This window comes from Macaca nemestrina, chromosome 6 (assembly GCF_043159975.1).
Source record: "Macaca nemestrina isolate mMacNem1 chromosome 6, mMacNem.hap1, whole genome shotgun sequence".
NCBI classification, from domain to species: domain Eukaryota; kingdom Metazoa; phylum Chordata; class Mammalia; order Primates; family Cercopithecidae; genus Macaca; species Macaca nemestrina.
Window position 1 is genome coordinate 122287170 of NC_092130.1, and position 15013 is coordinate 122302182.

The 15013-nt window shown below is 39.4% G+C and overlaps 1 long non-coding RNA gene across 1 annotated transcript in view; it reads left to right on the forward strand.

Annotated features, from left to right (window-relative positions):
- LOC105499362 (uncharacterized) overlaps positions 1-14419 on the forward strand; it is a 76494-nt gene extending 62075 nt beyond the window's left edge. Inside the window, exon 3 of the long non-coding RNA XR_011624292.1 lies at positions 14280-14419. This is a non-coding gene — a long non-coding RNA (uncharacterized lncRNA). The remainder of the gene's footprint in view (positions 1-14279) is intronic.
- The last annotated feature ends 594 nt before the right edge of the window (positions 14420-15013 follow it).

A 15013-nucleotide genomic window follows, 5' to 3' on the forward strand; every position in this document is an offset into this window, starting at 1 on the left:
AAGAAGGTAAATTATGTCCTACATATCATAATTTGGTTACTCATTAGTTTTAGAGTTGTTTAGGGGTTGTCTCTGGTTCATAAAATCTATTTATGTATAGATACTTATTAAAAAACACTTCCTTTACACATATTTATATTAATCAAATAGGTCTTTGTGCTACCTACCACACAAGGATTTCAAAATATAAGTATCCAGTGACCAAGGATGGATGGACAATCCAATGCAGTAGCTACCAGTTCCACTAGTAGCTTGTTAAATCTAAATTAATTGAAATTAAATTAAATTAAAAATTAGTTCATCTTTCACACTGGTCACTTTTCAAGTCCTCATCAGCTCTATGTGGCTAGAACTACCATGTTAGACGGAGCAGATAGAGAACATTTTCATCATCATAGAAAGGTCTATCAGACGCTGCTGTCTTAGAGCACTGCATATAAGATTATCATAATTTTGCTCTTTTTTAAAAGGAGAAAAAACAAAACCCACATTATAATGTTGTATTTTTATGTTTCCAAGGGCAAGTGATATGGGTCCCAACTGCCTTAATTTTAGGCAATCAATAGGAAATCCTTCTACAATCATGCGAGTTTTACTCTGCATTATTTATCTTATTTTACAGTTCAGAAAACACCAACAATCAAAGGACTTGTCCCATCATGCTCACAAGGTTAGTGAATGGCTAAGGTAGAATGAAAACTGACAACCCAGACCACTTAATCTGTGGAGAGTACAGGAGCCAGTCACAATAAGGATAAGCACTGCAGGGAAGACAATCGCAAACCAGTCTCTGGAAAACCCAACCATACACCCTGCAAGTTCTCTTTTCACAGACTGAAATGGATGTATGTTTATGTGGTTTTCTTTACAAGGTTTCTTTGGAACTGAGGGTTTATTCACTTCATTACCTCCAGTAGACTTATAGTGGCTACAGAGTTTATCAACAAATTACTTAATATGGAAACTTGGCAATGTAGAAAATGATTTTACATTCTTAAACTTGAACAAGGACGTTCAGACACCAGGAAAAACTAATTAGTTTAAGCCTTGGTAAGAGAATAACTGACTTGATTAGGAATTGAGCATGGGTGGAGCAATGCTCTGTTGTACTGGCTCACAAGAGCAGAGTCCATTGCTAAAATGTCAGGAATTCTGCAAACTGGTTGATGTCATAGAGCCATTGTTAAAAATTGAATTATGGGCCGGGCACGGTGGCTCAAGCCTGTAATCCCAGCACTTTGGGAGGCCGAGACGGGTGGATCCCGAGATCAGGAGATCGAGACCATCCTGGCTAACACGCTGAAACCCCGTCTCTACTAAAAAAAAATACGAAAAACTAGCCGGGCGAGGTGGCGGCGCCTGTAGTCCCAGCCACTCGGGAGGCTGAGGCAGGAGAATGGCGTGAACCCGGGAGGCGGAGCTTGCAGTGAGCTGAGATCTGGCCACTGCACTCCAGCCTGGGCTACAGAGCAAGACTCCGTCTCAAAAAAATAAAAATAAAAAAAAAATAATAATAATAATTTGAATTATGTAGACTCATAAATAAATTTACATCAAAAACGAAGCTAAAAAATAAGTTATTATTTCTTCATGATGTCCTACATTTTATTATCTATACCTTGAGATTATTTTCATTTACTGTATCTGCACAGTGAAAATACTGTGTAATGATACGCCACTGCACATCTTTTCCCAACTCCACATTCAGTGATGTCATGTTACCAGATTGAAATTGGCCATAGTTGGTGTATTTACACCATACAAATTAGCAAACACTAAAAATCATGGCTGGATTTATTGCTTCTTGATTATGTAGACATAAGAAAGTGATGGAGAAAATGTTGATAGTGCAGATTAAACCTTAAAATGTGTTATATCTGTTGCATTGTGAATAGTACAAATAATTGACAAAATGTTAGAGTATTTAAAAGCTATTATCTCATTTAGCAAAGGAATTACATCATTGACAAACACTGAAGTTCCTAGATCTACATACATTATTTTCCAAAGATTCAGTTGTTAAACATTTATGACACAACTGAACTAGGAATGCTTTGATTTTAATAGGCTCCCAAATTAATTTTCGTAATTTTATGCATGTAGGATACCTAGTTTGATAGAATGATTTGGTGTCACTGAAGCCTGAAGACTGGGCTAATGATTACATTAGAGGGTAACAATGATATAACAGAATTTTTGAAATGGAGTTGTAATGCCTGGGAGAAGTTCCTAGATCTACATACATTATTTTCCAAAGAGTCAGTTGTTAAACATTAACGACACAACTGAACTAGGAATGCTTTGATTTTAATAGGCTCCCAAATTAATTTTTGTAATGCATGTAGGATACCTAGTTTGATAGAATGATTTGGTGTCACTGAAGCCTGAAGACTGGGCTAATGATTACATTAGAGGGTAACAATGATGTAACAGAATTTTTGAAATGTAGTTATAATGCTTGGGAGACTTATTTTATCCACAGTATAGCTGCATATATGTATGCTATAGTTATTTTGGAGAGAAAAAAATTAATGCTTAAAACCAGTATTTTCTTTTAAGCAAAGTGTATTTTGTCAAAGAAATGGATCTATGAATCTGATGCACAGGATTAGATATGCAAATATGGACCAGAAACTGAGTGACAGAAAAAGACTGAGTGCTAAATTCCCCTATAAAAAATAGAAATATAAGGCCTTGAGTTTTTGATAACAATCCTTAATAAGGGAAGGCATAATGTAATAGGGATGCCAAAGAAGTCAAAGCAATATTTAGTGTGACTTTATTGATAAGAAAAAACTGAGGAGATACAGCCGAAGACTTATAAGAGGGAAGTTCAGTGTTTAAGATACATAATCTCACTTCATGCCACTTAGCCTGAGTACTCCTCGAACTTTAATGTGCATATAAACTGAATTCCAATTCTGTAGGCTTGATGTAAAACCTGAGAATTTGCATTTTTAACAAACTCACAGCCAATGCTGATTCTGCTGGTCTGTGGGTCACATGCTGCATAGCAAAGATCTTCTGCATCCACATATGCAAATCAACATATGCAGAGGTTTAATGTGTGTGTTTGTTGCTGTTGTTTTTGGTAGAATTGACAGGAAGGAACTAAAGGACACAGCTGGATGACATAATGTGGACTAGGGAGTAACCTGCACAGGATGAACAGAAAAATCCCTAAACTCAGCTAGTTTAAAAGAAAGAGGAGCTCAGATTCAAACATCCATAATACTATTACTCTTGGAAATTGAAAGTAGGGCACTAGACTTCTACACGATGTGGGCTGAGGTGTTGAATTTATTTTATCTAAAGGGGTGAGAAGACCTAGATAACATCTGGGTTACAGAGGTTTTTTTTTGGTTTTGTTATTTGTTTTTTGAGACAGAGTTTTACTCTTGTTGCCCAGGCTGGAGTGCAACGGCGTGATCTCGGCTCACTGCAACCTCCGCCTCCCGGGTTCAAGCGATTCTCCTGCCTCAGCCTCCCAAGTAGCTGGGATTACAGGTGCCTGCCACCATGCCTGGCTATTTTTTTATTTTTATTTTTTTTAGTAGAGACGGTGTTTCACCATGTTGGCCAGGCTGGTCTCGAACTCCTGACCTCAGGTGATCCACCCACCTCAGCCTCCCAAAGTGCTGGGATTACAGGCGTGAGCTACTACACCTGGCCCCAGAGATGTTTTTGAACATTATATATGCTCTATGCTTCTCCTTCTCTATCTTGATGACCATGGCATTTTTTTTTCAGTCTGGAATACCATCCTTAGCATCTTTCCTGACTCCTGGCATCGTCCACATGCATGGAGACCCAGCTCAAATGTTCACTTTGCTCTCTCCGCACTTAGAGAAACAAACAACAGTTGTAGGACTCCAGAAGGCATCTCTAAATCTTCCTCATCTTTGTATAGCATGATTCTTTGATTAAAAAAAAAAGAAAGCACTAGATGTAGGAGAAGTTGAAATGGTAAGTAGGCAGGTCATTTTAGTTACTGGTTCTACTTAAAAATAAATTTTTAAGTAGATTTTACTGGTTCTACTTAAAAATAAATTTGCTGAGGGGATTTAAATAGATAAGCCTTAAATATTGAAGTGAAGTCAGGGACTGATTGACATTTACATCCTTACTTCACTCTTAAACAAGATGGTCAGCCCATTAACTTAAAACATTCTTTTGTTGAGAAAGAACTTCTCTTTAACTTATTTCTCTGATGTTAATTTGCTCAATTATTTATAGATATCATGATACACAGTCAGGGACAACATTTGGGTGAATGACTTTGACCTTCTTTGTATTCCTATCAAGGTAACAAGTAAGACTAGGTTCCATACACAATTAGTCCAGCGGTGAATAAAGGATAGTCACATGTTCAAGGATGTGGGAAAATGGAGTGGGGGTAGGTAGAAGGAATACTCAACACACAGTAAGAAAGCTAAAAACTTAGCACTGGCTTCAGCAGTGAGACTGTTTGGAAATTTTACTTTGTCTCATGTCTTCCTTCTAAGTCTCCTTTGTGATCAACCATACGACCAAAGAATTTCTCAAATCAGCAAGAGCCCTCATGATTACTTACCTTGGGACCTGATGGAACCCCCCAGAACTGCTACAGCTTCTCTGAGTTTATATAATCTTGAATCCAACATATTTTTGTAACTTCAAGACAGTACCTTTGGTTCCCAGTGATTTTTCTCAACTTGCCATTTTCTTGAAACTTTCCCTGGTGTACCTACAACACTTTACTCTTGTCTGGGCTCAGTTTTATCAGCGTCACTATTTTTGTTCCATTTATTGCAATAAAGTGAATGTGTCAGTTCCCTGTATTTAAAACAAATTCTACCAAAAGACATCTCTCATTTTCTTAGTGGTCCTATAAGCTAGAATAACCTGCCTTTTCTCTGGGTAATACTATTACGGGAAAACTAAGAATAATTTATTAAAGATCAGAAATAGTTCTTACCCTTCAGAATAAACTGAGGTTCCTCTTGAGTCCAGCCTACCAAAATCAAGCCCAAATGAATTATAGTGTTTTGTTTTTACTCCTTTCTACCTTCCCACAAAGATGCATTTAATTATCAGTCTTTATCAAAGATGTAGTTTCCTTATGCTGTCCTTTGCTTTTATAGGTCTTCCTCAAGGACCTGACATGCTAAGGTTACTGTCTGTGCCTCAAATTTCTCTCCTTCTTTTCCATTTCTCCCAAACACCTGCTCTAACACTGATCCAATCTAAAGATCTAGTAAAACAATTCACAATAAGGCATTGATGACTTTGGTCCGGTCAAGAAAGTTTACACCTTCAGGGGTCTTTCATTTATGAAAAACAAATGAACCCATATTAGAATTATCAAGAGACTGGTTACCATTCCTAAAGTCCAAACCAAACCTTCATTCCTCCCATAGCTAAGGGTGGACCTTGGTCCAAATGGCAAGTAAGGATAGCCAGTGTTCATGAGGACACAGAATCTGAAAGGTGTGCATCGGGGCCCCAAGGAGACTGCTCTTCAAAGCAACCAGCATTATTTCTTTAGTTTCAGGTATATAGTAGACTCTCCTGGTTCCCATCCAGATCCCATTTACGTGGTTGCATACCCATTCCTCAGCTATGATGACTGCTAGCCCCTAATGACTCACAGCAGCCTCCTTCTCTAGAGTTACTCTCAACCTAATGGGAGCTGCTTTACCTTGGACACATTATACCCCCTGAGAATAGGAGGAGGGTCAGGACAAACTCCCTCCATTGAGGAAGTAACAAACCTGTGATTCATCTAGATTCATCTATACTGCAGAATTCCTTATAAATCAAATGAAGCTGGTCTCCAGAGGAGACTATCTTTGTTTGGTTTTACTAAGGCCTTTACTGCTTTTTTTACTCCCTTTCTCCTGAAAGTAATATCTCAATAAATCATTCATAGAAGAATTTCTGTCTCAGGCTCTGCTTCTAGGACACTGGTACTGGGAGCGGTCCTAAGAAAGAAACCCTATAGATGGGATTCTGGAGTTGAATTATTCACTGGCCGTATGGTAGTGCATCCTGGGTTGGTGGAGCCATGATAGTTCCTGGCTAAGATGTTCACCCATGGTGAGCTGGCAGGGGGACACCGACTAATCAAATGTCTCTGGCATTTCAAAGATGTATGGAAAAGAGTGTATGGAAAAGATGTATGGGCCATGGAATTGTTTTGCTTTTCCTAAATGTTGTAGATTTAGAGATCATGATAATCTCAGATCTATTAATTCATAGTTTGATGTAAATATGAGTCAGAGGGCTTTCTTAGGAGCAATTAAAGAAATCCTAATTTCTGTAAATGGAGGGCAGCAAAACTGATGGCTTGAAACAGAACTTAATTGGAAGAGGCAGAAAATTTTGGAGAAACTTGAATTCCCAACCTAGGGAAGTTTCATAAGCCAAAGTTGGAGCTCTGATATGGGAGTGAAAGCCCAAGGTGGGACTATCTGGGTAGATTCACTTGAGCATCTTGAAACCCCAGATTTCCCTGACCTCTCCAGGTCTTTAGAATTGATCACTTTTATTGGAAGATAAAATTCCCTCTTCCCCGTAGAACTCTACATGAAGACCATGTAGAGTTCTCAGAGCAGACAGGAACTTTTTAGGAAAATGCTTGCCTTCCTCAAGAACTGTTCCTACTTCTCCTTTTGCTCACCAGGCCCATAACATGGGTCAAATTTCAGTAAAATTAAACTGGAAAGTGCTAGACTGCTAAAGGAGAAGGTTATTAAATACCAAAACAGTGGCTGGACCTAGTTAACACGTACTGACAGGACAAAGGACATAGTGCCTGGGACTCCTGAAGATGCCAGCTGAATGAGGGAGTAAAACTGCAGAAGGAATACAGTACTGAAATGGGGGCACCATTCTGTGACCCAGGATTTAACACTTTGGTAAAGTGCCAACGGGCAGTTTTAATGCTTTACCAGGATGGTGGGAAAGCAATGATGGGAAAGATTGGGAAAAGTAATGCCCTCCATCAAATGTCAGCAAACTTTCTCTGTAACGGGTCAGGTAACAAATATTTTAGGCTTTGAAGGTCATATGGCCAATATGTAGACAAATGGGTGTGGCCAGTAAATTGTTTCAATAAAACTTTCCTTACCGAAAAACGAAACCAGCTGGATTTGGCTTAAAGGCTACGGTTTTCCAAACGCTGTTCTTCATTAAATGAAGTAAAGCTGCCAAAACTTCTGTGGCAGACTGTGAAGAAAGGTATTAAAAATTTGGAGAAGGGACCATGCTAATTTGGGCTACTAAATAAGGCTGGAAAAGCCACCATTTGAGTCTATTCCTTGAAAGGTCTTGGGGAAAAATCTATCAAAGCAATAAGAAATGTGCTGGTGAAGAAGAACTAGTATCTTTGAGAAGTTTAGAGGTGGCTGTCCTCTGTACACTGGGCCTCAATAGGAGATGCTGTTACAGACATGGGGGTTAGGATCCAGAAATAGCCAGGTAGCTGCACTTAACTAAGAGAAGCAAGGCAATTTTAAGTATCATAATGAGCAGAAGCTTGGAATGGAAGCCAAGAAATGTTCCTAGGGGCAAGATAGATGGGCAGCCAACAATGATGTTACTTAATATGTGTGCACAATCGAATTAGATAATAAATGTATGAGTAGAAAGCAGAGGGCAGCTACCACAATGGAAAGCCACACTTTATTGTCAAGTCTGCATACTGAGGCAATGCTTAGACATAGAATCTGTCAACTGAAAGAGTGGCCAGATATCTACAAAAAACACTCAGCAGTCCCACAAGTCATACAGTAGGGATATACTCAGTCCTTCCCTCTGGGGGAAACTAGGCCCTTTGGAGAGGGACATGCCTTAACAGTTTAAAGACTGATGGATCGGGGTCTGAGCTGATCCTCATACCAAGAGAACAAAAGTCCCTCAATCATCCCCTATTTGACTAGAGGCATATGGGGGCCAGATAAAAAGATAAAGTCTTGGACCATGTCTATTTCAGTGTGTTTATTGAGGTTAAAGGCTTACCTCCTGGTCATTTCCTCTGTTTTTGAACACATAAACCAAATGAACATACTTGGTAGTAAGCAGAAGTTTCGCATTAGCTCCTCAACCTTTAAATAAAAGTTATTGTAGTCAGAGAAGCCAGGTAGAAGCACCTGAAATGGCTTCCACCTTGACCAAAAACGTAAGTGAAAACAACATCACTTTTGAAGAGGTTGGAAGACTAAAAATGTATGAGATGCAGGGGGTTGTCATCTTTGTCATATCCCCAATTAATTCACTAGTCTTGTTCCTGAAAAAAAAACAAAAAAAACCTGATGGCTATGGCAGGATGATATTGGGCTAAAGAAAACTAATTGCAGTTGTTGTGTCAAACTGGTATCTTCATGAGAGCACAGCAACACTGCCTCCTTATGTAGTATGAAGTGATGAAGCTGACAAATGCATTCTTTTCAATACTCATCAGAAATTATGATCACAACAATTCACACTCACATGAGATAGATAACTGTACATATGTACAGTCTTACCCAAGGCCTATGTTTATTCTCCTATCTGTCACATTATAAACTGAAGATCGCTGAATCATCTGGACTTTCTGTAGAACATTGCACTACTGATCCATGTTATTGATATCTTGTTCATTAGACCTGATGTGCAAGAAGTGGTAAATGTAATGCTCCTGAGGGAAAGAGATAAGTTCTAAAAAAGTTCAAGGGCCTGTCACATTAGTGACCTTTTTGTGTGTTCCAGTCTTATAAGGCATGCTGGAATATCTTCATCCAACGTGAAGAACAGATTGTTGTGCCTTATACTTCCTAACACTAAGAAAGAAGTACATTCCTTGGTAGGCCTCTCTGGGTTATGGAGGAAACATATTCTGTACTTGGGAATACTTCTGTGACCCATTTATTACAAGGTGAAAAGCTGCTAGTTCTGAGTGGATCTCAGAGCAAGAAAGGACTCTGCAGCAAGTCTAGGCTATGGAGCAACCAGTGCTGCCTCTTGGGCAAATCCTATGGTTGTAGAGGTATATCTAGTAGAAAAGTAATGCCTGTTCAACCTGAGAAAGCTGACTGAAAATAAAATTAAAAATATAGAAAGATAAAACACTGCGTGGAGCCCCTGGAAAGTCACAGTAAGAGAACCGTGGCACAGGATTCTGGAGCAAGTTTATGCCGTCTGCCACAGAGTATTACACATCATTTGAAAAACACCCTGGCATGCTATTAGACCCTGGTAGAAGCTGAGCATCTATTCATGTGTTAACAAGCACCCATTCAGCCATGTCTTTTCATTATGAGTTGGATACTATCAGCACTCCAAGTAATAAGTTTGGGCCCAGATAAAATGCTAGTAGTAGATCCAGGATGGGGCTTGAGATAGTTCAGAGAGTGAAAGTAGGCTGCATGAGACTTATTTCCATGTCACATGCTAGTGTTTCACCTTTGCCTCTCTCTCAGCTCATAGCTATGTTCTCTGGGGCTTTCTTTTCAGTGGCTAATGGAAGAGGCAAGAGCCTGAGCTTTGTTCATGAATCAGTCATGTTGGTATGTGGGTATAAGCTAATAATGCACTGCTGCTCTACTACAGTCACATGCAAAGTGACAGTGGTGAGAGAGAACTCTTCAAATGGGCAGCTCTTCAGTGAGTGATCTCTTTTAGTTCCTTTGTTGGAATGGGAAGTGGACTAAGATTAAGATATCCCTAAACCCGTAGGCAATGGTGAATGGCTTAGCTAGTTGAATATACATAAACTCATGGACAGTGGTAAATGGTTTAGTTGGTTGGTCAGGAACTTGGAAGGAACCAGACTGGAAGGTCAATGATAAGGAGGTCTGAGGAAGAGGCATGGGGTTGGACCTATAGAAATATAGAGCACAAAGTATGAGTAACTTGGTGTAACAAAGTGTAAGTAACTTTGTCCAGAAGGGGTGCTAAAAAAAAAAAAATTGGGCAAGATAGATGTCAGTTTGCCTCTGTTCTCAGCCGTGTCAGGGATTGTGCAATGGGCTTTTGAATGGAGTGGACCTAGTGGCAGAGAGTGAGGCTGTGGGTTCTCTCTTTGTCATGAAGGCTGATCAAATTACTGCTGTTACTAATATCCAGTCTAGTGACACCAAGACCAAAGGTGAGTCCCTACTAAGACATCATTTCTCAAGGAGACCAAGCAGCTACCTGGGGGCAAGTTTTTACTTTGGATCCCCTTCTGCCCTAAAGGAACAGTGATTCATTCTGACAAGATTATCTTGTATTCCAGTGAGGGGTCACCTTTTATGCCTTGGCCAGCATCACAATTCAAGGATTCATGAAGTATCTCATATACTAACATGGGAGCTCACATGATGCTTCCTTGAAAAAAGGAGACAGCTTTAGTGGCAGAAGGGTGATGGTGACCACATGACCATGGGATCCACATTTCTAACACACACTACATCATCCCAAAACCAATGGGATCACCTCTTCTCAGCTGAGATACCAACTTGGAGATGACACTCTGCAAGGATGGGGTGCTATCCTGCAATATGTGGTATGCACATTAAGCCAAAGGTCCTTGGCTGTTCTGTCCCTAATAGGTAGTATATAAAATTTGGAGACCCAAAGGGTGTAAGTAGAAGTGGCTCTACTCGACATCATTCCCATTGACCGCTTGGAGACTTTGTGCTTCTCATTCCTGCAACCATAAGCTTTATTGTTGTGGAAGTCCTGGTTCCTGGGGTGGGAGGGACTCTTCCCCTAGAAGGCACATTAAGAATCTGAATAAACACTTGTTGTGTGGTCATTTTGGGGCTTCTCATGGTAGTAGACCAGCATGCTAAGAAAATAGTTACCTATTAGAGGGTAATTTACCCCAGTCATCAACAGGTTTGGCTGCTGCTATATAATAGAGGTATGGAGAATATTTTTGTCATTAAGTTGATTGTGGCATCTTTTGGTTTTCTCATGTCCACTTTTAGGTGTAAATGCAACCATAGTAAGCCCAGTCTGATAAGGACATAGTCACTAGGGATTCAGACTCCACAGGGATGAGGGCCTACAAAGCAAACCACCTAGACCAACACAAATGCTGGCTGAAGGAAAGGAAATATGCCCTGAGTGGCGGAGGAGGAGACAATGAGTATCAGGTACAACCTTGGAATCAATTGTAGCCCTTGGGACTGTAGTCTAATCTATCAACCTTCATTTTGGAATTCTCCCAGAATGTTTCAGTGGTATAAATCTTGGAGAAGTTGTACCTGGAAGAACGGGAGGTAATGTGAGAATCAAGTGGATCTGAGCAGCATGCAGTGCTGCTCAGTCTACAGTGGTGTTGCTGGTGTCCTCCTCAGATCCACATCAAAGAAAGGTACACTTAACTCCCAGCTGCTGTGAATGCTGGTCACTTGTCTCCTCTGGAGATTGGCTCCCAGCCAAATGGGAGCCCTCTTCCCTGCGAGATGACTCCCTTCCTTGGAAAGCTAATATTGGATACAAAAATATGGCTTCCTTGCCTCAAGATGGTACCAATTCTATGGCACAATTCTTGCTCTGGAGCTCCTCATGGGATCAGGCTGAAGCGAGTCACCAGCTGCAATTATATCTTTGCTTAGCTTCGCCTCTCAACCTGGACTTTTGCAATTAGAGCTACAGGCATTCCATGACACAATATCTTGTTAATAGCCAAAATAAAAGAGAGAGATCATTTGCCTTACTTTGCATTTCTTCTACTCCTTCTTCTGATGTCATTTTCTCTGTAAATTCTTGCACAATAATCCTAATCAGTAGCTCTGTTTCCAGGGAAACTGACTTAGGAAAAGGTATTATACAAAGAAAATGTCCATGACTCTTGATGGTTAGTAATTACAAACACAACCGATTACAAAGGATTTTCTAGTAAGGGAAGATGCACACACATACTCACAGACATACATATAAATATACATGTAATATACATTATATATGTGTATATATACATAAACATATAAATATATACCATATATAAATATATATCTGTAATTTATACACATATATCCATCTGTGTGAATATATATATATTTTGTTTTTAAAATTTTAAACATATATTTTATATTATATTCAGAGGGTACATGTGCTTGTTTGTTACATGGGTATATTGCATACTGATGGGGACTAGGCTTCTAGTGTACCCATTACCCAAATGCAAACATCGTATCTGATAAGTAATTTTTCAACCCTCACTCCCCCCTCACTTTTCCCACTTTTGGTATCCCCAGTGTTTATTATGTCCATGTGCACCTATTATTTAGCCCCACTTACAAATAAGAACAGTGGCACTCAGTTTTCTGTTTATTTCTGAATTCGTTCACTTAGGATAATGACCTCCAGCTCCATCTATGTTGCTGCAAAGAACATAATTTCATTCTGTTTGTGGCTGCATAGTATTCCACGTTGTATCTGTGCCACATTTTCTTTATCCAGTAAAACATTGATGGACACATAGGTTGGGTCCATGACTTTGCTATTGTGAATAGTGCTGCAATAAGCATACAAGTACATGTATCTTTGTGATATAATGATTTCTTTTCCTTTGGGTAGATACATGGTAGTGAGATTGCTGGGTTGAATGATAGTTCTATTTTTAGTTCTTTGAGAAATTTCCGTGTTGTTTTCCACAGAAGTTGAACTAATTTACATTCCCACCAACAATGTGTAAGTGTTCCCTTTTCTTCACATCCATGCCAACATCTGTCATTTTTCTGACCTTTTAATAATAGCCATTCTGACTGGTGTAAGATGATGCCTCATTGTGGATTTACTTTGCAGTTCTCTGATGTAAATCACAGATATATTGTATGTTTCAATGAGCAAGTCAACTTCTACCTTTCCGAAATGGTCTACGAATGTCTGCCTTTTAGCAACGAGGAAAAGCCAAAGTTTGAATACTGAGTGATGGGCATGTCTGTTTCAGTGACTTGTAGGCACATGTATCTTCTCTGCGGAAAGGAATGTAGTTGCATGCATGCATGGGAGTGCCTGGCATGAATGTATGACTCAATCACATGTCTTGGAAAAGAACTGGTACATGGCCTACTGAGAAGAACACAGGTGAAGCAGTTTTTAATTATAAATGTACTTTGGAAAGATCTTATATTAGGCAATATAACGCCTTCAAACTAGGCTTGGGTCTAATTTTTTGGACTTGGATGTAAGTGTACTTTTACAATTAGAGATATAGCATTACTAAGAGAATTTATAAATAGCAAAAAGGAGAGAGAGAAGATCATCTGTCCTGTAGATAGAGATGCATGTATACTTTTAAGGTTACGATGACAAGAGAATATACTTAATGACTTGCGAAAAGCAACACTTAAGCAGGAGTAAACAAGATTTATTAGAAGATCTCAATATGAAAATTGTCCAGAATAAAAAAAAAACACTTTATTTGCATGCTAGAAGCTCTACTGAGGTCACATGTGCAGTTATTGAAATATTCAATAAATGTCAAAGTGAATTTGGTCCAATGTTTTAGTACATTTGGTTTAGTTTCATTAACTATTTATTTTTGAAGTTGGCCTTATCAGCAGTCTCTCGTACACCAAAAATACCAACAGAAAACTTAGAAAATTGATTTTATCTCACTATAAATAATAGTTGTTCAGGCCCTTTTCTATGAATGTGAAGATGTTTTATGTCCCTTGGGGAGATATACCCATCAAGTTACCCAGAGTGAGGAGAACAGTTAAAAATAATGTCTAAAAAAGGGCTAATATGGAGTGGAAATAAGACTAGACTTCAAAGGAGAGAAGGGGCCATGACAGCAGTGTCTGAACATTTGCTCGGGATGGGTGAAAATGTGTGGCATAAATAAGGGGGCTATAGGTTGCGATTTTTACAGATTCTACTCACTAAATAATGCCCTATGAAATTTCTTTCAAGTCTTTGAAATCCTGTTTCTAACAGCGTTCCCTCCAAGTTCAGCTGTATGTAATCACCCTGATATTCCTTCCTACTTGATTATTTCTCACAGACTTAACCAAGAAAATATCATTCTGGAAGACTGCTGTGCCAGGTTTTTCTGTTGCATTGCAGGACAACTCAGATAACCCAGGTCCAGTCCTCTGAGTCATCCAGTATGGGTTGGAGGTTTGGAACCTGGAAAGGTCTGATCTAGGCAAGTAATAAGCTCAAATCAAAAGACTTGCCACACAGGTCTATTGAAGTATCTAAGAGGAAACACACTTCTTCAAACCCCAAATGCTCTTTACATCCAGCACATCTGTACTGGAAATCTTTCAGTAAGATGATTTCCCATGAAATGTCTGGTACTCTATGTTTCCCATCAGGTCATAAATACCACGAGAACAGCTTTTCCTGCTCCATTTAAGTTTGCCCAGTGCCAGTTTTGGTCTTGTCCCAAAGCCAAAAACATTGGAGACATTGACAGAAAAGAAAGTAATGGACCATATTGGAAGGGCCCAGACAGTTCTGTGCAGATTCTGCTCTAGATGCTGGTGAGTATTCTTACATTTGTAAGCTGATCCTCTCATTCCTCTAGCAAATGAAGAGTTGTATATAGGTGGTGGCTCTGATGGGCATCTAACTGACAGCTGCTACCAGAGTCATCCCTCTGCTGAGAAGCAGCTTTTTCAAGTCAACAAGGTTGGAACACTAATAGAAGAATCCCAATTGGCACATGGAGGTTAGACTTGCAAATCCTTAGTCAAATGTCAATAGACAGCCAAAAAACATACTCGCTGAAAATTTCATTATCTTCTGGAATGTGAGCAACCATTGGGATTGCAGTGTGGGACTTACAGGGATAAAAAGACAAGGCAAGATTGTGAAGGTGGAGCATTGTTCTCAAAGGGGCAAGGATGGTGGGTCTGGGAATGTGGTGGCTACATACCTCCTCATACTGTGAGGAGGGCTCTGAGTATGGAAAGAGATACATCATTGCTGTGAATCCCCTGCTTTCTAACAAAGTATCCAAATCCAGTTTTGTGGAGATTGGCAACTGTTGGAATTCTTTTTTATTACTTTTATCTTTTTAAGAGTCTTTGAAGTAAATAGAAATGAA